Source organism: Malaclemys terrapin, chromosome 9, assembly GCF_027887155.1.
Source record: "Malaclemys terrapin pileata isolate rMalTer1 chromosome 9, rMalTer1.hap1, whole genome shotgun sequence".
NCBI classification, from domain to species: domain Eukaryota; kingdom Metazoa; phylum Chordata; order Testudines; family Emydidae; genus Malaclemys; species Malaclemys terrapin.
In genome coordinates this window covers 79,821,562-79,844,380 of record NC_071513.1, presented here as the reverse complement: position 1 = coordinate 79,844,380, position 22,819 = coordinate 79,821,562, and positions in this window count along the sequence as shown.

Sequence of the window (22,819 nt, the reverse complement as noted above, 5' to 3'; positions counted from 1 at the left end):
CGTCATTCGCAATCATCCAGTCAGGTTGAGCTACTGTTCATTAGCACATACCACAATTGATACTAATCTTCTTGGTTAAAAAGGCCCAAAGTGTTTTCATCTGCCATAATTAGATGCATGGTACAATACATTATTTTAAGCACTTGTGCAAATTGTCAACTTTGACAAACCACTATCTGTTGTGCACCAATGAGCTGTAGTGACAAAATTGTGATACAGAGAAGAAGCCAATCATTTAAAAAAACATAAGAGATGGGAACCCACGGGTTAATGGTTACTGCCTATACATCTCACTAACAGAAAAACAGCACCATGTTCAAAGCAATTTAAGTGAACTATAGGCAACAATTGCTGTAAAAGACAGTTGACAGCGAACACTTGGGTCAGGCACATTAAATCCTAGTGGGCTTCCTTTGTGCAGCAGAACAGCTGCACAAAGGTAGGAAAATTCACTTGCTCAACACCCAGAACCACATGGCCATAGCATAATCTGGATTAGGATAAAAGCAGGTTGTGTGATAGATGGGGTATTTTAGAAACTTCACACAGGGCTACAAGCAGTTGGAAGCACTGTCTGTAGGAGAAGCAGAATCCTCAAATACTACTATTTAGCTGAAATTTTGAAAGAGAAGATACTTCTGTGAAATATTAGTTTGCTATGGGTACCAAAGCCCCATTCAAGGGAGTATATCCTACTGTGTGTCTTATTGACAATTGTCTGCATCTACTTCTCTCCCCTAACAAGAAATTAACCATTCTAAGAATCCAAACTTTTCTAGACAACTTGGAAGCCAGTTACTAAGAATTATTTCTTATGATTTAATCACATAAAGTTACTATAAAGGTAAGCTTTCTAGTGGCTGGGTGCGGTGATGATACAGACAGAAGAAGCACTGTAGAGCTGTGACACTGCACCAGGGAGATAAGAACTTATTCTCAGCCTCTCCCCATCTATCTCCATATTAAATCTCTGAGATGTGGTACTCGGCCGCCGGCCCCAGTGGCTCCGGCTCCAGCCCCAGCGGCTCCAGCCCAGATCCAAGCCCCACGACCCCTCCCTATTTTCCCAGACATGCCCGGCTTTTTGGAATTTCCTCCTGGATGAGGATTTGAGGACCAAAAAGCCGGACATGTCCGGGAAAATCCGGACGTATGGTAACCCTAATACAGTCTAGTCATCTGAACAAAGCATTTGATAAGAGGACAGTTTTCCTATTCTTATTTTATATAAAATCATCTATTTTCATATACTACTTTGGTCCCCTGCTTAAAGCTTATCATATTAAGAGTTCAACCTGATAAGAAAATGTGCGGTTTCTGTTACAATCTGCTTGGGAAGCAATCATTTATTACATTCGTAATTTTTACCTCCTTTGTACCACATCTCAGAGATTTCCCACTCTGTTATCTCACCATACAGTAATTCTCTTTCATGTCTCTCCTGTCTAGAAATTGGATGCATATTACTGTTATTTGCTCCAGGTCAACCTGATTGAATCATTTTGTTTCACTGGAATCGTCATCACATTTTAACTCTGATTGGTTAAACTACTGCATAATGACCTAAAATGCCCATATCTTATTCTGTTCTCTCAAAACAGCTTGTAATAGTGCCTTTTAAATTAATTCCGTGCTCAGCTGTAAACTTGGTTGCTGCACTTCATATTACTCTATTATTTCATTAGGAGGAGGCACTTGAGAGAATGTATTTGTTCTTTTAAATTTCCTCATGCTGTTTAATTTTCTTTCTTGTATTTTTGTTCTCCTTGTTTAAAGACTCTAGTGTCTAAAAATAAATAAAATACCAGGATTTATTATACAGTGTTTACCAGAGCAAGCCAGGGAGAGAATGACTTCGAATCATAGGGTTAGAAGGGACGCCAAGGTCATTTAGTCTAACTCCCTGCCAAGATGCAGGATTTGTTGTGTCTAACTATCCAAGACAGATGGCTATCTAGCTCCTTTTGAAGGAGTGAAGAAGTGAAGAAGAAAAAAAACCTCCAGTGAAGAAGATTCCACAACCTCCTGAGGCATCTGTTCCATTGTCCTACTGTTCTTACAGCTAGGAAGTTTTTCCTGAGATTTAATCTCAATCTGCTATGTTGTAGTTTGAACCCATTACCTCTTGTCCTGCCCTATGTGGCAAAAGAGAACAACCGTCCTCCATCTTTTTTATGGCAGCCTTTCAAGTATCTGAAGACTGCTATCAGATCCCCCCCCTTAATCTCCCCTTTTCCAAAGTAAACATATCCAGTTCTTTCAGCCTTTGCTGATACGGCTTGCATTCCAACCCTTTGATCATCATTGTTGCTTGCTTCTGAATCCTTTCCAGTTTCTCAACATCCTTTCTATACATTGGTCACCAAACTTGGACGCAGTACTCCAGCTGAGTCCTAATCAGCACGGAGTAGAGCAGTACTATCACCACCCATGATGTGCATGCTATGCCTCTGTTAATGTAACCTAAAACTGCATTTGCTTTTTTGCAACAGCATCACATTGCTGACTCACGTTGAGGTTGTGATCCACCACAACTCCCAGATCCTTCTCAGCCGTGCTGCTGCCAAGCCAGTTATCCCCCATTCTGTATTTGTGCATTTGTTTTTTCTTCCTTAAGTGTAGCAACTTACATTTTGTCTTTGTTGAATTTAATTTTGTTTTCTATAGCCCAGTTCTCCAATTTATCAAGTTCCCTCTGAATTTTAGATAGATTGTCCAAAGTATTGTCAACCCCCGCTAGCTTTGTGTCATCTGCAAACTTTGATCAGGATGCTCTCTATACCTACATCCAGGTCATTAATAAAAATGTTAAACACCAGACCCAGAACAGACTGTGGAACCTCACTTAAGACTCCCTCCAATCCGACATCATTCAATTAATAATTACTCTTTAACCAATTGTGTATCCACTTAATGTTAGTTCAGTTGAGCCTGCATTTCTCCAGCTTACAGAATGTCCTGTGGGACTGTGTCAAAAGCCTTGCTGAAGTCCAGGCATATTATGTCCACCACATTCCCCCATCCACCAAATCAGTTACCCTGTCAAAGAAGGAAATCAAGCAAGTTTGGCATGATTTGTTCCTGGTAATCCATGCTGGCTGCTAGTGATTACCTCTTCATCCTCCAGGTATTCACAAATTGAATGTTTTATACATTGCTCTAGTAGCTTCCCAGGTATTGAAGTCAGGCCACTGATCTATAGTTGCCTGGTTCCTCCTTTTTAAAGATGGGCACAACTTCTCCAGTCTTATAGAATCATAGAATCGTAGGACTTGGAAAGGACCTCAAAAAGTCATCTAGTCCAGTCCCGTGCAGTCATGGGAGGACTAAGTATTATCTAGACCATCCCTGACAGGTGTTTGCCTAACCTGCTCTTAAAAATCTTCAGTGATGAAGACCGAGACTTCTGGGACCTCTCCTGTCATCCATGAGTTTGTAAATATTATTGCCTGTGGCTCCAAGATTTCTTCAGCTAATTCCTTCAGTACCCTCAGATGAATAGCATCTGGTCCCCACTTCCCTTGAGCAATGCACAGAACTGCGGGGGGGGGGGGGGGGGGGGAGGCAGGAAACAAATTTAGGCCATTCCAGTCATATGAGAAGCCAAGAAAGTCAGTTTAGGGGGAGGGATTTTCAAAAACATACATACAGCTGCCAGCAGGAGTTGGTTCAGGGAGATGAGTACCAAAGTTTCATTGCAGGTACCATGACAGATAGAGTTGCCACTACCAGTGTTTTTCTTAAAGCCCCAGCTCCTGCAATCATTATTAAAGTTTCTAGCCCTTATGGTTGCAGAGAAAACCTTGAAAATATGACCCCAAAGCACCCTAAACTATCAGAAACCAGAAGGCACAGGAAAAAAAAAATCTTGTTGAAGTCTCATGACTTTTAGGGAGGCTATGTCCTGATTATTATTTTTTTAAGACACTTTACATTGCTGCTGATACCCTGCCATCGTTGCCTTATCATTACTTTTAGTTTACAGGTTTCCAGCAGTTTTCAGTCCCCAGCACAATGTTCCTGCCCAAATCAAATTGCATTAATTTTTTAAGCAAGATTTCTTGGTACATGATATCATATATACCTGATAATACCAGAGACTGAAAAGCAATATTTGCCACTGGACTTAACGGACAATCAATTTAGTGTACTTTCTGTAAGTCCTTCGTCATAAAGAACCATTGCAGGTTCAAGCCTTCACTAGTATCACAAGCAATTACTGGTTCTAGCTTTTCTTGGATAATACTACAGCTGAACTATTTTTGTGTTTTTTGTAATAAAGACCTTTAAGCAGAAAGCTGAACTCTACCTCAGCTATATCATTGCTAGATTCCTTTGAGTAATGGTCTTTGTGTACAGTATGTCTCCATTGCTCCTTATCCACCTGTCACCCATTTTTATTTATATGAATTCATAGGTGATTAAACCACCACTACTCCAATATTCTTCTACCTAACTTTCATGCTCCATCCTATCTTCAGATTACTAAATCATGATACACGGCAAACAGAAGCCATAAACAATCTGTAGTATTTCGCAACATACCACATGGTAGACAATTGTAAAGGCACACACTCAAGAAGAGAAAATAATCCATGCAGTGCATGATATGCTGAGATGACAGACTCCCCAACCATAGCAAAGAGAACAATAGAATCTCACAGGGTACTGCACGAGGAAGCACTTAGAAATTCACCTTGGTTTACACGCTGACCTTTGCCAACTTGAATGACACAGCAGGGCCTCCAGCCACACAAACTCTACCAGAGGGGAGGCTGGAGTGGCAGAAACACTCTGCTCAAGAGCCTACTGTGACCAGTGCTAGAAGGAAGTTACATGACAAGACTATCTGCAGATTCAACCTGTCTCCTCAGAAGTCTGTGCTGGTGGGGCTACTATGGATCCCCCAGTGAAAGCCAGAGCTGTCCCTCACACTAGGGGGAACCCTAAAGGAGAACAACAATGGGAATAGTGCCTGGTAACTCCTGAAGATACATCCCCATTTGGAGCAAATCTGGACTTGTTGGCACAATAAGGTGCCATTTAAACCTACCTGCACCAGCCACAACCTATGAAGAATAAATTTAGGATTTTGATTTACGTAAGAACACTGAAAGTCAGATGGTTGAGCAATGCTCAGCTTCTGTTTGATAAGATCTGTGATCTTATTTCTAGGAGTGGTGGCCAAGTTCATTCTCTTGCCATCTTAATCTTAGAACTCAGAGGATGAGGCTAACATGAAGAGTCTAAACTGGTTTTAGCAACTGGGTCTCTCTCTTTGTGGAAAAGTCTACTCACCACAGGTGCCCTCTTGTGGCTGGGCATGGTGTAGTGGCTTTCCTCCTCTGGTGCTGCCTGCTGACAGCTGCTCTGGCCCTGTGGCAGTCTTTCTGTGACTTGGCCTTCTGGCCAGGTCACTCTTAGTTCTGCCCCTTCCAAGGAAACCTGAATCCAGCCCAACTTCAGACTTCTGGGCCTTGCTAGCTCTTGGCTCCAGGGTCTTCAAGCTCCCACCTTCTATGCTGGATTCCAGCCCAGGGATCCTGAATGAAGCAGAGGAGATCTGTTTGTTCAGACCCTCTGCTGTATCCTTGGGCTGCTAAGCCTTTCTGACAGCCTCTTGCCGGGGTGACTCTTATGCAGATCTCAGAACAAAGGAGATCCAATCAAGTTATAAGAAACAAAAAGATTCTGCACCAGGCTCACCTGTTCCAAGGAAGTTCTGACATGGAGGAGTATGTAGCTGGGATCACCCAGCTGTTCTTTCCTTCCAGACAGTCTTTGGTTAGACTCTAGGCTCAGCCAGGCCTTCCTTCACAGTGTTACTTTCTTTCAGGTCAGCAACCACTGAGTTAGGCGTTTCCTCTTTCATCTCCCTTCCTCATCCCCCCTCCCCCTCACTTGATACCTTGCACAGGTGTAACAGGTGAGGCTAAATGGACCTTCTGGTCAGTGTGAGTCTGTATGCCCCATCACACTCCTCCACTCCCTCTCCTCAAAGCAGGAGCTCTGTTTCCCCCTAAATTCTTCTCCTTTCGCTGCAAAGACAATCCCTTTCACCTCTCTTCCCCTCCCCACTTCCATCCCCCCACTCACACTATGGTGAGTGCCAGAAGAGGCAACCTTCTTAGTGGGCAGAAAACCTCATACACTCTACACATCCTACTTTTGTTACTGTGGGGGTTAGAAGTATCTGCTGGGCATGGTGCACCTGGGGTCAGTTTTCAAGAATGCTCAGCTCCCATTAAGACACCTAAATAATTGGCCAGATTTTCCAAAGCACTCAGCACATTGGGTTCTGAGTTCTTTTTGTATGTCTGGCCAAGAGTTACTGTTTCCTTGTCCCTGTATTGGCACGAATGAATCAAGCTTCACATCAATAAAACCAGCAGTAGGTAAACTATATCACGCTGAATTTAGCTACTAACAATATTAACTAAAACAAGTGTGGGCCTTCTTAGAAGAAAAGTCACCAAGAGGATCACATCTTAAAGCAGCAGGAAACATGGGATTTATTTCAGGAGTCAAAATGCAAGCTGCTGAATTGCTCTTGTTTGTCAAATGACTATTATGTCATGTGAAAGGTTATTTCTGAGACAGTGCTTCTGGAAAATCTTATGTGAACACATCAACTTGCCAAGTTACGCCAGAGAAGTCAGTGAGCTAAAGAAAGCTTGACCCATAGGCTTGAGTTAAATATCTGGCTCTGGTTCATTTACATGCCATGAATTAGGCTGAGCTAAGGAAGAGTCAAAACCACTGAGAATTCTGGCAGCAAGCATTCAGTGAGCGTACAGTATATTATTCTATGAATTTTTTTGTTTTCATGTTCATGTGTTGCTTGTATAGTCTGCTCAGTGACTCTGCTTACTTTTGGCTTGTATACCTGGCTGAATCAGCCCCTCTTCCCACCTCACATCCTCAAATATCCTCCTTGCTCAGACCCGAAATATTTTTTTGACCCCTGTCACTTTGGAAAAGTACTAGGAAAAGATTTTAAATGGTCTATTTACAAAGATGTTAGAAGTGTCTAATATATTTAGAGCCAAACTCTGCCCTGACTTTAGCCCCTGTATTACGAGTGACTTCATGAAGGTCATTCACAGAGTATTTGGACGTGTATATACTGTACATTGACCATTAATTGCAGAACCGAATGGAAAGTACCATTAAAACAATCTTGTTCTTGTTTGTATTAGGGTACAGTCCCAGACCGCACCACCTCATGGTGTAGGAAGGCAATCACCCTCCCTCAGTTTCCCTTCAGCTGTGGTGGTTCTCTCAGCCTTCATTGCTGTTCAGTTGCTCAGGTGGTGCAGCCCTCTGGCTAAGAGAGCACTCCTGGGTTCAGCTGTCAGTCCTCTAAGCCACCTCTTCTTTCTCTTGTACAGAGGAGACCCTAGTCACTGCATCCCTGCCAGGGTGGCAGCATAGGGGAAACCACACCTACCCTCTACTATAGTTTCCTAGTTTTGGGAACCCTAAACAACTGGGCTATCTGACCTGTTCCTCAAAGCCAAGCTCTCTCTCTTCCTTCCCAGGTCCTCCTCCTAACTACCAGCTTGGCCTTTCTGGAGAGTCCTTTCTCTTAGGTCTTTCTGAGACCCGATCCTGGTCTTAAGTCTTCTCCCTTAGGGCAGGGTAACCATAGACCTCCTTCCTGGGGCAGTGTTTCTCTTCTTGCAGGCTTCCCCTAGTCCACTGGGTTCTGTTCTATCTCACAGGCAGACAAAAAAAATGGTTACTCACCCTTTTTGTAACTGTTGTTCTTTGAGATGTGTTGCTCATATCTATTCCTGTTAGGTGTGTGTGCGCGCCATGTGCACGGCTGTCAGAAACTTTTCCCTAGCAGCTACCTGTCGGGCCAGCTGTGAAGCCCCCTGGAGTGGCGTGTATGGCGCTCTATATATGACCCTGCCAGCCCAACCCCCTCTTCAGTTCCTTCTTGCCGGCAACTCCGACAGAGGGGAAGGTGGGGGGGAATGGAATAAATATGAGCAACACATCTCGAAGAACATCAGTTACAAAAAGGGTGAGTAACCATTTTTTCTTCTTCGAGTGCTTGCTCAGAGCAATTCCAGTTAGGTGACTTCCAAGCCTTACCTCGGAGGCAGGGTCAGAGTCAAAGTATTGCAGAACGAAGTACCACTCTGCCAAAGGCCGCATCGTCCTGAGACTGGTGGACGATGGCATAGTGCAACGTGAAGGTGTTCTGAAGACCACGTGGCAGCGATGCAGATCTCCTGAAGAGGTACGGGAACCAGGAAGGCTGTCAACGAGGCCTGCACTCTTGTGGAGTGAGCTGTGATGGCAGGCGAAGGAGCCTTTGCCAAGTCATAACAAGCGTGAATACACACTGTGATCCAGGAGAAGATGTGCTGGGAAGAGACTGGCAAACCTTTCATCCGCTGTTGTCTTGCGGAATGGCTTCGTGCGGTTGATATAGAAAGCAAACGCCCTCCTGATGTCCAGTGAATGCAGTGGTTGTTCACAAGGGGTGGCATGCAGTTTTGGGTAGAAAACTGGCAGAAAAATGTCCTGGCTAACATGGAAGTGGGACATGACTTTGGGAAGGAAGGCCGGGTGAGGTCTAAGCTGCACTTTGTCCTTGTACGGAGGCTCAGACGTGAGGGCCCGCAGTTCAGACACGTGTCGTGCCGAGATGATGGCCACCAAAAACAATGGGTAAATAAATACAAAGATAAGCAGAAGAGCTAGGAATTAGTGGAGCACTTGCGAGCAAGAGACCACTGTTCCAACAGCCGTCACTGGTGGTAAGAAGGAACTGAAGGGGGGTTGGGCTGGCAAGGTTGTATAGAGAGCGCCATATTGGCACCACTGCAGGGGGCTCCCCAGCCGGCCCGATGGTAGCTGCTAGGGAAAAGTTTCCAACAGCCGTGCACATGGCGCGTGGACAAACTTAACTGGAATTGATATGAGCAAGCACTCGAAGAAGAACCAACCTTCTGCAGGTCACTCATGGCTCCCCCTTTCACTGACCTCAAGCTCAATTCAATGCTCAGCAGGATTTTGTCATGCTCAGGAGATAGCCACCAGACTGGCAACCCTCCAGTCTCAGCGTTGTTCAGCTAATCCTTCCTGAACACCTATTCTTGAAGAGATAATGTCTTGGAACAGGGCTAGCTGGCTCCAGACCCACACTGTCCTTATGGGATAGACCACCCAGATTAAATTGTTTAGTATAATTTTTACTTAGAAAGTTGCACTTTTAAGCACTACAGGTGCACAAGTAAGTAGTGTCCCATCTCATGTAAAATGTACATTTTGCAACTACTATTGTGCAAACTTCTATCACTCCCACAGTCATTGACCGAAAGTAATTATGTGCACTTTGATCTACAGTAGAACTTCAAAGATATAAACACCAGAGTTACAGACTTACCGGTCAACCAGACACCCTGTGCAACCGGAAGTAATCAATCAGGCAGCGGGGGAGACCAAAAAATACCCAGCAAATACTGTACTGCCTTGGGGCTTTCTAAAGCCCTGAGCCTTGGTGCTCCCATGGGGCAGAAGCCATGAATCCCACCCCCATGTTCTCCCCTCCCCCGCCCCCCCAGCTGAAGTCCATAACGTCTTGTTCAGAGTTAAGGAACATTTCAGAGTTACGAACAATCTCCATTCCCGAGGTGTCCACAACTCTGAAGTTCTACTGTATCTACAGATTTAGTTACAAGAGGGTGTGGCTCACTCTTCCATGTGACGGATGTTGCAAACACACGCAGCTTCCGTAGGGGTTATTGTTTAAGCTTCCTAAAAAGGTACACTGCTTAGAAAGAGGGTGTGGTTACTGGTAACTGCTGGCATATGCCACTCATGGACCTTGGAGAAAAAGCAAAGCGCATGTCCTCAGAACTGCCGGGACAAACACAATGAAGAACAAGGGAGCTGCAGACCTAAATGCCTGGTCAGGAGACAGAGGCATGTGGGTCCCTACCCAGAGAGTGGTGATGTTTGGAGGACTGAAGGCATTGAGCAGACCACAGAGGGGGGGTCGAAGTTATAGTTATCCCAATACTGGGACAGTTGGTATATATTTTATTTTTCCACATATACACACGAATACTAGTATGAAATGTGCTTTCAGAGCTCGATCTGCAAGATGCCAAGCACTGCAGCCCCAAGCTCTTGCTTAATTTTAAGCTTGTGAGAGGTCGTTGACTTTTGGAATTACTAATGTTTAAATTTAAGCATATACTTAAGTGCTTTGCTGGACTGAGACCTAGAGTGCTCAGTAGCCTAAAGAATCAAGCTCCCAGTGAACATTTGTGGAAGTGAAACTCAGTTGTTCAAACAGTCAGAAAGTGAACACAAAAGGAATGAGCATGTTTCAAGTTAACTCATCTTTAAATCTGAGTGAATATTCCCAGAAAAAAATTGCGGTATTGTGCAGCAGTATTAACTACACTATTAATGAATATATTTGTACAGCTTTGTATGCAAGAAAAACACAGTGCACAGACGGTGAGATTTGCATGAATGGGCACACTATGACAGTTTATAAACAAAACAAAAAAACCGTACAGACATGCTGTAACTAGGAGAAGATTTAATTTGAATGAGTTTTCATGACTTTTTTTCTAACATTCTAGGCAGCCAGCCCTTCCATTCCACATTGCCTGAATTTACACTAGCTTTGGCAGCAGGACAGGACATATTTTTCAGAAAGATGAACTACTTCTGCATAATGATTTAAATATCTTGTGCACAGATAGACTTTTCTTTAACTTCAGGCACATTTTCTCATTTTCCACCTATATTCCACTGTAAAGTGTAATAGTTGTGGCCTGTCCAAGGAAAATCCAATTCCTTTAAATGATGGGTAAACTTCAAAAGGCTCAAAGGCTTTCAGGCCCAGAAGTTCAAATACTTAGCTGAATTTTATCCTAAGTGTTTATACCACTTGCATTTACAAACCGGGCTGGAATTCCCCTTTCTCAGCTTGTCCTGCCACTTTATGGTTGAAGGCCTCTGGCAGAGTTGGAGCTGCAGTTATCTTGCACTGCCACAGATGGAGACAGAACATGCATTAGCATTTTAGTAGTTTTCCCTCAACATTTCATGTATTTTGACCTTGAACATCAGAGGGCAAAAAGGGAAGCCTTCCAAATTATTATTTCTTTCTGGTAGCATCTACAGTGTGCTAGGCAGTTTCCAAACATCCCTTTCCTAAAGAATTTACACAGGCACAATCCTGAAGCGTATACAATAGGGTTGCGAGGCGTCCGTTTTTTGACCGGAACACCTAGTCAAAAAGGGATCCTAGTGGCTCCGGTCAGCACTGCTGACTGGGCCGTTAAAATTCCGGTCGGCGGTGCAGCAGGGCTAAGGAAGGTTCTTTGCCTGCCCTGGTGCCGCGCGGCTCCCGGAAGCGGCCAACATGTCCAGCTCTTAGGCACAGGAGCGATCAGGGAAGCTCTGTGCACTACTCCTGCCCCCAGTGTCTGCTCCGCAGTGCCTATTGGCGGGAACCATGGCCAATGAGAGCTGCAGGGGTGACACTTGTGGACATGGGCAGCACGCAGAGCCCTCTGGCCCCTCTGCCTAGGCGCTGCAGTGACATGCTGTCTGCTTCCGGGAGCTGCATGGAGCCAGTGAAGGCAGGGAGCCTGCTTTAGCCCCGCTGTGCTTCCGACCAGATCCTGCCTGAGGTAACTGCTGCCCGGCTGGAGCCTGCATCCCAATCCCCCTCCCACACCTCAACCCCCTGCCCCAGGTCAGAACCCCCTCCTTCACCCTAACAACCTCCCAGAGCCCACACCCCACCCCCTGACCCAGCCTTGCACCCCCTTCCATACCCTAACTCCCTCCCAGAGCCCGCACCCCTGCCCCAGCCCTGCACCCCTCCCACACCCCAAACCCCTCATCCCCAGCCCCACCCCAGAGCCCAAACCCCCAGCTGGAACCCACACCCCAACCCCTCATTTTGGGCTGCATTAGTAGGAGCGTTGCTAGCAGATCAAAGGAAGTGATTATTCCCCTCTATTCAGCACTGGTGAGGCCACATCTGGAGTACTGTGTCCTGGTTTGGGCCCCCCACTACAGAGAGGATGTGGACAAATTGGCAAGAGTCCAGCGGAGGGCAACGAAAGTGATTGGGGGCTGGGGCACATGACTTATGAGGAGTTTCAGAGTAACAGCCGTGTTAGTCTGTATCCGCAAAAAGAAGAACAGGAGTACTTGTGGCACCTTAGAGACTAACAAATTTATTAGAGCATAAGCTTTCGTGGACTACAGCCCACTTCTTCGGATGCATATAGAATGGAACATATATTGAGGAGATATATATACACACATACAGAGAGCATAAACAGGTGGGAGTTGTCTTACCAACTCTGAGAGGCCAATTAATTAAGAGAAAAAAAACTTTTGAAGTGATAATCAAGCTAGCCGAGTACAGACAGTTTGATAATAAGTGTGAGAGTACTTACAAGGGGAGATAGAGTCAATGTTTGTAATGGCTCAGCCATTCCCAGTCCTTATTCAAACCGGAGTTGATTGTGTCTAGTTTGCATATCAATTCTAGCTCACCAGTCTCTCTTTGGAGTCTGTTTTTGAAGTTTTTCTGTTGTAATATAGCCACCCGCAGGTCTGTCACTGAATGACCAGACAGATTAAAGTGTTCTCCCACTGGTTTTTGAGTATTTTGATTCCTGATGTCAGATTTGTGTCCATTAATTCTTTTGCGTAGAGACTGTCCGGTTTGGCCAATGTACATGGCAGAGGGGCATTGCTGGCACATGATGGCATATATCACATTGGTAGATGTGCAGGTGAACGAGCCCCTGATGGTATGGCTGATGTGATTAGGTCCTATGATGATGTCACTTGAATAGATATGTGGACAGAGTTGGCATCGGGGTTTGTTACAAGGATAGGTTCCTGGGTTAGTGGTTTTGTTCAGTGATGTGTGGTTGCTGGTGAGTATTTGCTTTAGGTTGGGGGGTTGTCTGTAAGCGAGGACAGGTCTGTCTCCCAAGATCTGTGAGAGTAAAGGATCATCTTTCAGGATAGGTTGTAGATCTCTGATGATGCGCTGGAGAGGTTTTAGTTGGGGGCTGAAGGTGACAGCTAGTGGTGTTCTGTTATTTTCTTTGTTGGGCCTGTCTTGTAGGAGGTGACTTCTGGGTACTCGTCTGGCTCTGTCAATCTGTTTTTTCACTTCAGCAGGTGGGTATTGTAGTTTTAAGAATGCTTGATAGAGATCTTGTAGGTGCTTGTCTCTATCCGAGGGATTGGAGCAAATGCGGTTATATCTTAGAGCTTGGCTGTAGACAATGGATCGTGTGGTGTGTCCTGGATGGAAGCTGGAGGCATGTAGGTAACTGTAGCGGTCAGTAGGTTTCCGGTATAGGGTGGTAAAATCCATTAAAATCTACATATCACACAGACTATGCTGAGAGACTGTGTCACACACTCTCAAAGAAACTGCGAAACCACCTGATCAGCATCCTATACAGCAAACAGGGAAAGATTAAGAATGAGCTCTCAGAACTGGATACCCTCATAAGAAACCAACCTTCCACACAAACTTCCTCATGGATAGACTTTACAAAAACTAGACAAGCCATTTACAAGACAAACTTTGCCTCTCTACAAAGGAAAAAGGACACTAAACTATCTAAACTGCTACATGCCACAAGCAGCCACAACAGTAGTTCCCTTAACCCACCCAGCAATATTGTTAATCTTTCCAGCTATACTCTTAGCCCAGCAGAAGAGTCTGTCCTATCTCGGGGCCTCTCCTTTTGTCCCTCCAGACCCATGAATATGATACAGTTCTGCGGTGACCTAGAATCCTACTTTCGACATCTCTGACTCAAAGAATATTTCCAACATACCTCTGAACAGCATACTAACCCACAGAATCCTCCCTACCAGCACTACAAAAAAAAGGATTCTGCATGGACTCCTCCGGACGGTCGAAACAACAGACTGGATTTCTACATAGATTGCTTCCGTCGACGTGCAAAGGCTGAAATTGTGGAAAAGCAACATCACTTGCCACATAACCTCAGCCATGCTGAACACAACGCCATCTACAGCCTCAGAAACAACCCTGACATCATAATCAAAAAGGCTGACAAAGGAGGTGCTGTCGTCATCATGAATAAATTGGAATATGACCAGGAGGCTGCTAGACAGCTCTCTAACACCACATTCTACAGGCCATTATCCTCTGATCCCACTGAGGATTACCTAAAGAAACTACACCATCTGCTAAAAAAACTCCCTGACAAAGCACAGGAACAAATCCGTACAGACACATGCCTAGAACCCCGACCAGGGGTATTCTATTTGCTACCCAAGATCCATAAACCTGGATATCCTGGACGCCCCATCATCTCAGGCATTGGCACCCTAACATCAGGCTTGTCTGGTTATGTAGACTCTGTCCTCAGACCCTACGCTACCAGCACTCCCAGCTATCTTCGAGATACCACTGACTTCCTGAGGAAACTACAATCCATCGGTGATCTTCCAGAAAACACCATCCTGGCCACTATGGACGTAGAAGCCCTCTACACCAATATTCCACACAAAGATGGACTACAAGCTATCAGGAACAGTATCCCTGATAATGTCACAGCTAACCTGGTGGCTGAACTTTGTGATTTTGTCCTCACCCACAACTATTTCACATTTGGGGACAATATATACCTTCAAGTCAGCGGCACTGCTATGGGTACCCGCATGGCCCCACAATATGCCAACATTTTTATGGCTGACTTAGAACAACGCTTCCTTAGCTCTCGTCCCCTAACGCCCCTACGCTACTTGCGCTACATTGATGACATCTTCATCATCTGGACCCATGGAAAAGAAGCCCTTGAGGAATTTCACCATGATTTCAATAATTTCCATCCCACCATCAACCTCAGCCTAGATCAATCCAGACAAGCGGTCCATTTCCTGGACACTACTGTGCTAATAAGCGATGGTCACATCAATACCACCCTATACCGGAAACCTACTGACCGCTACAGTTACCTACATGCCTCCAGCTTCCATCCAGGACATACCACACGATCCATTGTCTACAGCCAAGCTCTAAGATATAACCGCATTTGCTCCAATCCCTCGGATAGAGACAAGCACCTACAAGATCTCTATCAAGCATTCTTAAAACTACAATACCCACCTGCTGAAGTGAAAAAACAGATTGACAGAGCCAGACGAGTACCCAGAAGTCACCTCCTACAAGACAGGCCCAACAAAGAAAATAACAGAACACCCTAGCTGTCACCTTCAGCCCCCAACTAAAACCTCTCCAGCGCATCATCAGAGATCTACAACCTATCCTGAAAGATGATCCTTTACTCTCACAGATCTTGGGAGACAGACCTGTCCTCGCTTACAGACAACCCCCCAACCTAAAGCAAATACTCACCAGCAACCACACATCACTGAACAAAACCACTAACCCAGGAACCTATCCTTGTAACAAACCCCGATGCCAACTCTGTCCACATATCTATTCAAGTGACATCATCATAGGACCTAATCACATCAGCCATACCATCAGGGGCTCGTTCACCTGCACATCTACCAATGTGATATATGCCATCATGTGCCAGCAATGCCCCTCTGCCATGTACATTGGCCAAACCGGACAGTCTCTACGCAAAAGAATTAATGGACACAAATCTGACATCAGGAATCAAAATACTCAAAAACCAGTGGGAGAACACTTTAACCTGTCTGGTCATTCAGTGACAGACCTGCGGGTGGCTATATTACAACAGAAAAACTTCAAAAACAGACTCCAAAGAGAGACTGGTGAGCTAGAATTGATATGCAAACTAGACACAATCAACTCCGGTTTGAATAAGGACTGGGAATGGCTGAGCCATTACAAACATTGACTCTATCTCCCCTTGTAAGTACTCTCACACTTATTATCAAACTGTCTGTACTCGGCTAGCTTGATTATCACTTCAAAAGTTTTTTTTCTCTTAATTAATTGGCCTCTCAGAGTTGGTAAGACAACTCCCACCTGTTTATGCTCTCTGTATGTGTGTATATATATCTCCTCAATATATGTTCCATTCTATATGCATCCGAAGAAGTGGGCTGTAGTCCACGAAAGCTTATGCTCTAATAAATTTGTTAGTCTCTAAGGTGCCACAAGTACTCCTGTTCTTCTTTTGACTTATGAGGAGAAGCTGAGGGAACTGAGCTTATTTAGTCTGCAGAAGAGAAGAGTGAGGGGGATTTGATAGGTTTCAGAGTGGTAGCCGTGTTAATCTGTATCAGCAAAAACAACGAAGAGTCCTTGTGGCACCTTAGAGACTAACAAATTTATTTGGACATAAGCATCAGTGGGTTCTAGCCCACAAAAGCTTATGCCCAAATAAATTTGTTAGTCTCTAAGGTGCCACAAAGACTCCTAGTTGTTTTGGGGGATTTGATAGCAGCCTTCAACTACCTGAAAGGGAGTTCCAAAGAGGATGGAGCTTGGCTGTTCTCAGTGGTGGCAGATGACAGAACAAGGAGCAATGGTCTCAAGTTGCAATGGGGGAGATTTAGGTTGGATATTAGGAAAAAACTATTTCACTAGGAGGGTGGTGAAGCATTGGAATGGGTTATGTAGGGAGGTGGTAGAATCTCCATCCTTAGAGGTTTTTAGGGCCTGGCTTGACAAAGCCCCGGATGGGATGATTTAGTTCGGGTTGCTCCTGCTTTGAGCAGGGGGTTGGACTAGATGACCTCTTGAGGTCTCTTCCAACCCAAATTTTTTAGGATTCTATGATTTCTGGCCCCACCCCAGAGCCCGCACCCCCAGCTGGAGCCCTCATCCCCTCCCACACCCTAACCCCCTGCCTCAGCCAAGTGAAAGTGAGTGAGGATGGAGGAGAGCAAGCGACGGTGGGAGGGGGGATGGAGTGAGTGGGGGGTGGGGCCTCAGAGTAGTGGCATGACAGGGGTGTTCGGTTTTGTGCAATTAGAAAGTTTGGCAACCTTAGTGTACAGTGGAGCAGACAAGTCTGAAAAGTTCTTCAGATAGTTGTTCAAAATGCTTGAATGGACAGATGGGCTCCTCTTGAAGCTGAATTTTAGACATTTGCTTCATTCACACATTTAAAGGAATCTGTGGACCTAACTCAACGATTAGTGCAAGGGTCGGCAAGCTCTGGCACGCGGTTTGCCAGGGTAAGCACCCTGGAGGGCTGGGCCGGTTTGTTTACCTACCGCGTCTGCAGGTTCGGCTGATCGCGGCTCCCACTGGCTGCGGTTCGCCGCTCCAGGCCAATGGGGGCAGTCGGAAGCCGCGGTTGGCACATCCCTCAGCCCGTGCTGTTTCCTGCCACCCCCATTGGCCTGGAGCAGCCAACTGTGGCCAATGGGAGCCGCGATCGGCCGAACCTGCAGACGCGGCAGGTAAACAAACTGGCCCAGGCCCGCGAGCCGTGTGTCAGAGGTTGCCGACCCCCGGAATAGTGGATACTGAAAAAAAGTAATTTAAATTTAGTGCTGGTGACAGGCTGTGGGACGACATTCCCAGAAAATAAGTCCTCTATTTATTTAGAAAACAGGTGCTTAAGGTATGTAAGTCACTCCAGACCATATAGTTATAGTGCCTCAACTCTGAGCTGGAAGGGCCTCTGCCTCAGGGAGGTAAACTACTCTATTCCCATGCCACTTCAAGCCTGAACCATGCTGTTTGGACTTCCATCACAAGTGGCAACTGCAATAAGGATTTAGGCTCTGATACAGCAAAGCATCATATGCTTAGGGTATGTCTACACTACGGGATTAATCCGAATTTACAGAATTCGAATTTTGGAAACAGATTGTATAAAGTTGAATGTATGCGGCCACACTAAACACATTAATTCAGCGGTGTGCGTCCATGTACCGGCGCTAGCGTTGATTTCCGGAGCGTTGCACTGTGGGTAGTTATCCCATAGCTATCCCATAGTTCCCGCAGTCTCCCCCGCCCATTGGAATTCTGGGTTGAGATCCCAGTGCCTGATGGGGCAAAAAACATTGTCGCAGGTTGTTCTGGGTACAACCTCACCCCCTCCCTCCATGTAAGCAATGGCAGACAACCGTTTCACGCCTTTTTTCCTGAGTGAACACAGCAGACGCCATACCATGGCAAGCATGGAGCCCGCTCAGCTCAAGACAGCAGTCATGAACATTGTAAACACCTCACGCATTATCGTGCAGTTTATGCTGAACCAGGACCAGAAAAACGAGGCAAGGAGGAGGCAGCGAAGGAAGCGCGGCGACGAGAGTGATGAGGACGAGGACATGGACATGGACGCAGACTTCTCTCAAACCGTGGGTCCCGGCGCTTTGGAGATCATGTTGTTGATGGAGCAGGTTCTATCCATGGAACGCCAATTCTGGGCCCGGGAAACAAGCACAGACTGGTGGGACCGCATAGTGTTGCAGGTGTGGGACGATTCCCAGTGGCTGCGAAACTTTCGCATGCGTAAGGGCACTTTCTTGGAACTTTGTGACTTGCTTTCCCCTGCCCTGAAGCACCAGAATACCAGGATGAGAGCAGCCCTCACAGTTGAGAAGCAAGTGGCGATAGCCCTGTGGAAGCTTGCAACGCCAGACAGCTACCGGTCAGTCGGGAATCAATTTGGAGTGGGCAAATCTACTGTGGGGGCTGCTGTGATGCAAGTAGCCAAAATAATCTTTGAGGTGCTGCTACGAAAGGTAATAACTCTGGGAAATGTGCAGGCCATAGTTGGTGGCTTTGCTGCAATGGGATTCCCTAACTGTGGTGGAGCGATAGATGGAACCCATTTACCTATCTTGGCACCGGTGCACCTGGGTACCCAGTACATAAACTGCAAGGGTTACTTTTCAGTGGTGCTGCAAGCACTGGTGGATCACAGGGGACGTTTCACCAACATCAACGTGGGCTGGCCAGGAAGGGTTCATAACACTCGCGTCTTCAGGAACACTACTTTGTTTAAATGGCTGCAGCAAGGGACTTACTTCCCAGACCAGAAAATAACTGTTGGGGATGTTGAAATGCCTATAGTTATCCTTGGGGACCCAGCCTACCCCTTAATACCATGGCTCATGAAGCCATACACAGGCAGCCTGGAAAGGAGTCAGGAGCTATTCAACTACAGGCTGAGCAAGTGCAGAATGGTGGTGGAATGTGCATTTGGCCGTTTAAAAGGTTGCTGGCGCACTTTACTGTCTTGCTCAGACCTCAGCCAAACCAATATCTCCATTGTTATTGCTGCTTGCTGTGTGCTCCACAATCTCTGTGAGAGTAAGGGGGAGACCTTTATGGTGGGGTGGGAGGCTGAGGCAAATCGCCTGGCTGCTGATTACGCGCAGCCAGACACCAGGGCGGTTAGAAGAGCACACCAGGAAGCGCGGCGCATCAGAGAAGCTTTGAAAACCAGTTTCATGACTGCCCAGGCTACCGTGTGAAAGTTCTGTTTGTTTCTCCTTGATGAAAACCCGCCCCCTTTATTGACTCATTCTCTGTAGGCAACCCACCCTCCCCTTCGATCACAGCTTGCTTTCGAAGGAAATAAAGTCACTATAGTTTAAAAATCATTTATTCTTTATTAATTGATTATAAAAAGAGGGAGAGAACTGAGAAGGTAGCCTGGGTGGGGTTTGGGAGGAGGATTGGAGGGAAGGAAAAGGCCACTAAAAAAGGTTAAAATAATGACAGCCTTTTACCTGGGCTGTCCACTGGGGTGGAATGGGAGGGTGTACGGAGCCTCCCCCCGCGTTCTTACATGTCTGGGTGAGGAGGCTATGGAACATGGGGAGGGGGGGTTATACAGGGGCTGCAGCGGCAGTCTGTGATCCTGCTTCCATTCCTGAAGCTCCACCAGATGCCGGAGCATGTCTGTTTGCTCACGCAGCAGCCCCAGCGTTGCATCCTGCCTCCTTTGTTCTTCCTGCCCCACCTCTCATCTCGAGCGTCTCTTCTCTCCTCACGTTGGTCCCTCCTGTCCTCACGTTCACTGGCATCTTTCCTATACTTTGAAACCGTGTCCTTCCACTCATTCAGATGAGTTCTTTCATTGCGGGTGGATTCCATGATTTCCGTGAACATCTTGTCTCGCGTCCTCTTTTTCCGACGCCTTATCTGAGATAGCCTTCGGGACGGAGGAGGGAGGCTTGAAAAATTTGCAACTGCTGGAGGGAGGGAAAAAAGGAGAGAATTTTTTAAAAAGATACATTTTACAGAACAATGCTTGTACTCTTTCACGGTGAACAACACTATTCACATTACATAGCACATGTGATTTCTGTGCAAGGTCGCATTTTGCCTCTTAATATTGAGTGCCTGTGGCTTTGCTGCTAGAGATCACAGACACAGGTCCAGGCAACAGAATTCGGCTTGCATGCGGCCATGGTAAGCCATTGTCTTTCGGCGTCTGCGCCCTCCTTTCCCACATACCAAGCAAAGCTCATTGAATGCTGCGGTTTTCCTGTTAACCTTCAGCAGCAGAAAACAAACTAACCCCCCCCATCCAATTCTCTGGGATGATCGCTTTATCCCCCCCTCCCCACCATGTGGCTGGTATCAGGGAAGATCCCTGCTAGCCACATGGGAAAAGCTCAGCGCCAATCCCCTCCCCTCCCCCCGCACTTGGCTTACTACAGGGAAGGATTTCTTTTCAACCACAGGCAAACAGCCCAGTAGGAACGGCCACCTCTGTCCCCTTAATTAAATTCCCGTATTTCAACCAGGTTACCATGAGCGATATCACTCTCCTGAGGATTACATGGTGAGATAAAGAATGGATGTTGCTTGAATGCCAGCAAACACCAGGACCATACACTACCAGGCTTTGTCATGCAATGATACCAGATTATTTGCCACTAGCATGGCGTGGTCAAGTGTCCTACCATGGAGGACGGAATAAGGCTGCACTGCCCAGAAACCTTCTGCAAAGGCTTTTGGAGTACCTTCAGGAGAGCTTCATGGAGATGTCCCTGGAGGATTTCCGCTCCATCACCAGACACATTAACAGACTTTTCCAGTAGCTGTACTGGCCACGAATGCATCCCAAGTCCTCAGGGCAAATTAATCATTAAAAAATGCTTGCTTTTAAACCATGTTTTATATTTTAAAAGATAAACTCACCTGAGGTCCCTTCCATGGGGTCATGGTCTTGGGTACTGGCTTGGGAGGGTACTTCAGTCAGGCTGAGAAAAAGATCCTGGCTATTGCGGAGAATGGAGTGTGCTGTGTGCTCTCCGCAAGCTCGTCGTCGTCCTCCTCCTCTTCCCTGTCCGCAGAATCCTCAGGTGTGGCTGATGAGATTACCCCCGCCTCGGAATCCACGGTCAGAGGTGGGGTAGTGATGGCGGCCCCCCCCCCCTCTAGAATTGCATGCAGGTCAGCGTAGAAGCGGCATGTCTGCGGCTGTGACCCAGAGCGACTGTTTGCCTCCTTTGTTGTCTGAGCTCCTTGACTTTCACGCGGCACTGCTCTGAGTCCCTATTGTGGCCTCTCTCCATCATGCCCTTGGAGATTTTTTTCAAAAGTTTTGGCATTTCGTCTTTTTGAATGAAGTTCTGCTAGCACTGAATCCTCTCCCCATATAGCGATCAGATCCAGTACCTCCCGTATGGTCCATGCTGGTGCTCTTTTTCAATTATCGGCCTGCATGGTTACCTGTGCTGATGAGTTCTCTCTGGTCACCTGTACTCTCCTGTGCTGGGCAAACAGGAAATGAAATTCAAATGTTTGCGGGGCTTTTCCTGTCTACCTGGCCAGTGCATCCGAGTTCAGATTGCTGTCCAGAGCGGTCATAATGGTGCACTGTGGGATAGCTCCCGGAGACCAATACCATCGAATTGCGGCCACACTAACCCTAATTTGAAATGACAATATCGATTTTGGCGCTACTCCGCTCGTCGGGGAGGAGTACAGAAATCGATTTTAAGAGCCCTTTATTTCGAAAGAAATGGCTTCATTGTGTGGACGGGTGCAGGGTTAATTCGATTTAACGCTGCTAAATTCGAATTAAACTCATAGTGTAGACCAGGCCTTAAAGTTATGTTTACGTAGTCCCACTGAGGTCAAGCTCCACAACACTCTGTGCTATGGAGACATCTCAGGGACTGTCGTCAGTCCGTGGACCAGTTGTTGAGAAACACTGACTTACAATATCTTCTTCTCGTGCTTCCTTAATTTCCATGGGAAGGTCTTTCCTTTCTGTACAGAGCTCTTTTGAATACTGATTTGTCCTGAAGTGTCTCTCACTGTCCAATAGTTCATTCAGTCAAAATGGGGAAACTCCCTCACTTGTACTGGAAGGCTCGGATGCCTTTCCACAATCTCACATACCTTCGCCCCCTCTCATAGTTTCCAGAGTGGAGCTGCTGGTCTTCTTGATTAGAGCTACAATGAACAGCTCCCCCCAGTGGGCCAGATTTAAGCCATACATCATATTCTAGCTTTCACTTTGGACAAAACACTCAACATTGCTTTAAATGATTGTTACTATACATAGGGTGACCAAATGTCCCATTTTTAAAGGGGCAGTCCTGTTTTTTGGGACTTTTTCTTATATAGGCACCTATTACCCTCCACCCCAGTCTCGTTTTTTCACAGTTGCTATCTGGTCACCCTAACTATACATAAGTAGACATCAGCAACAAAAGTATTCATTCTTATAGAGACCTAGTCCTGTTTCACATTAAAAGAATACTACAGCATTCTTGTCCAAATCACGATTCTGCCACTTAACTCTGCAAACAATTCCACTGACATCAGTAGGACTATTTGCAGAGTCAAGTATTACTCAACATAGGAATTCCTCTCGGAATCCGGACCTACATAATAGCA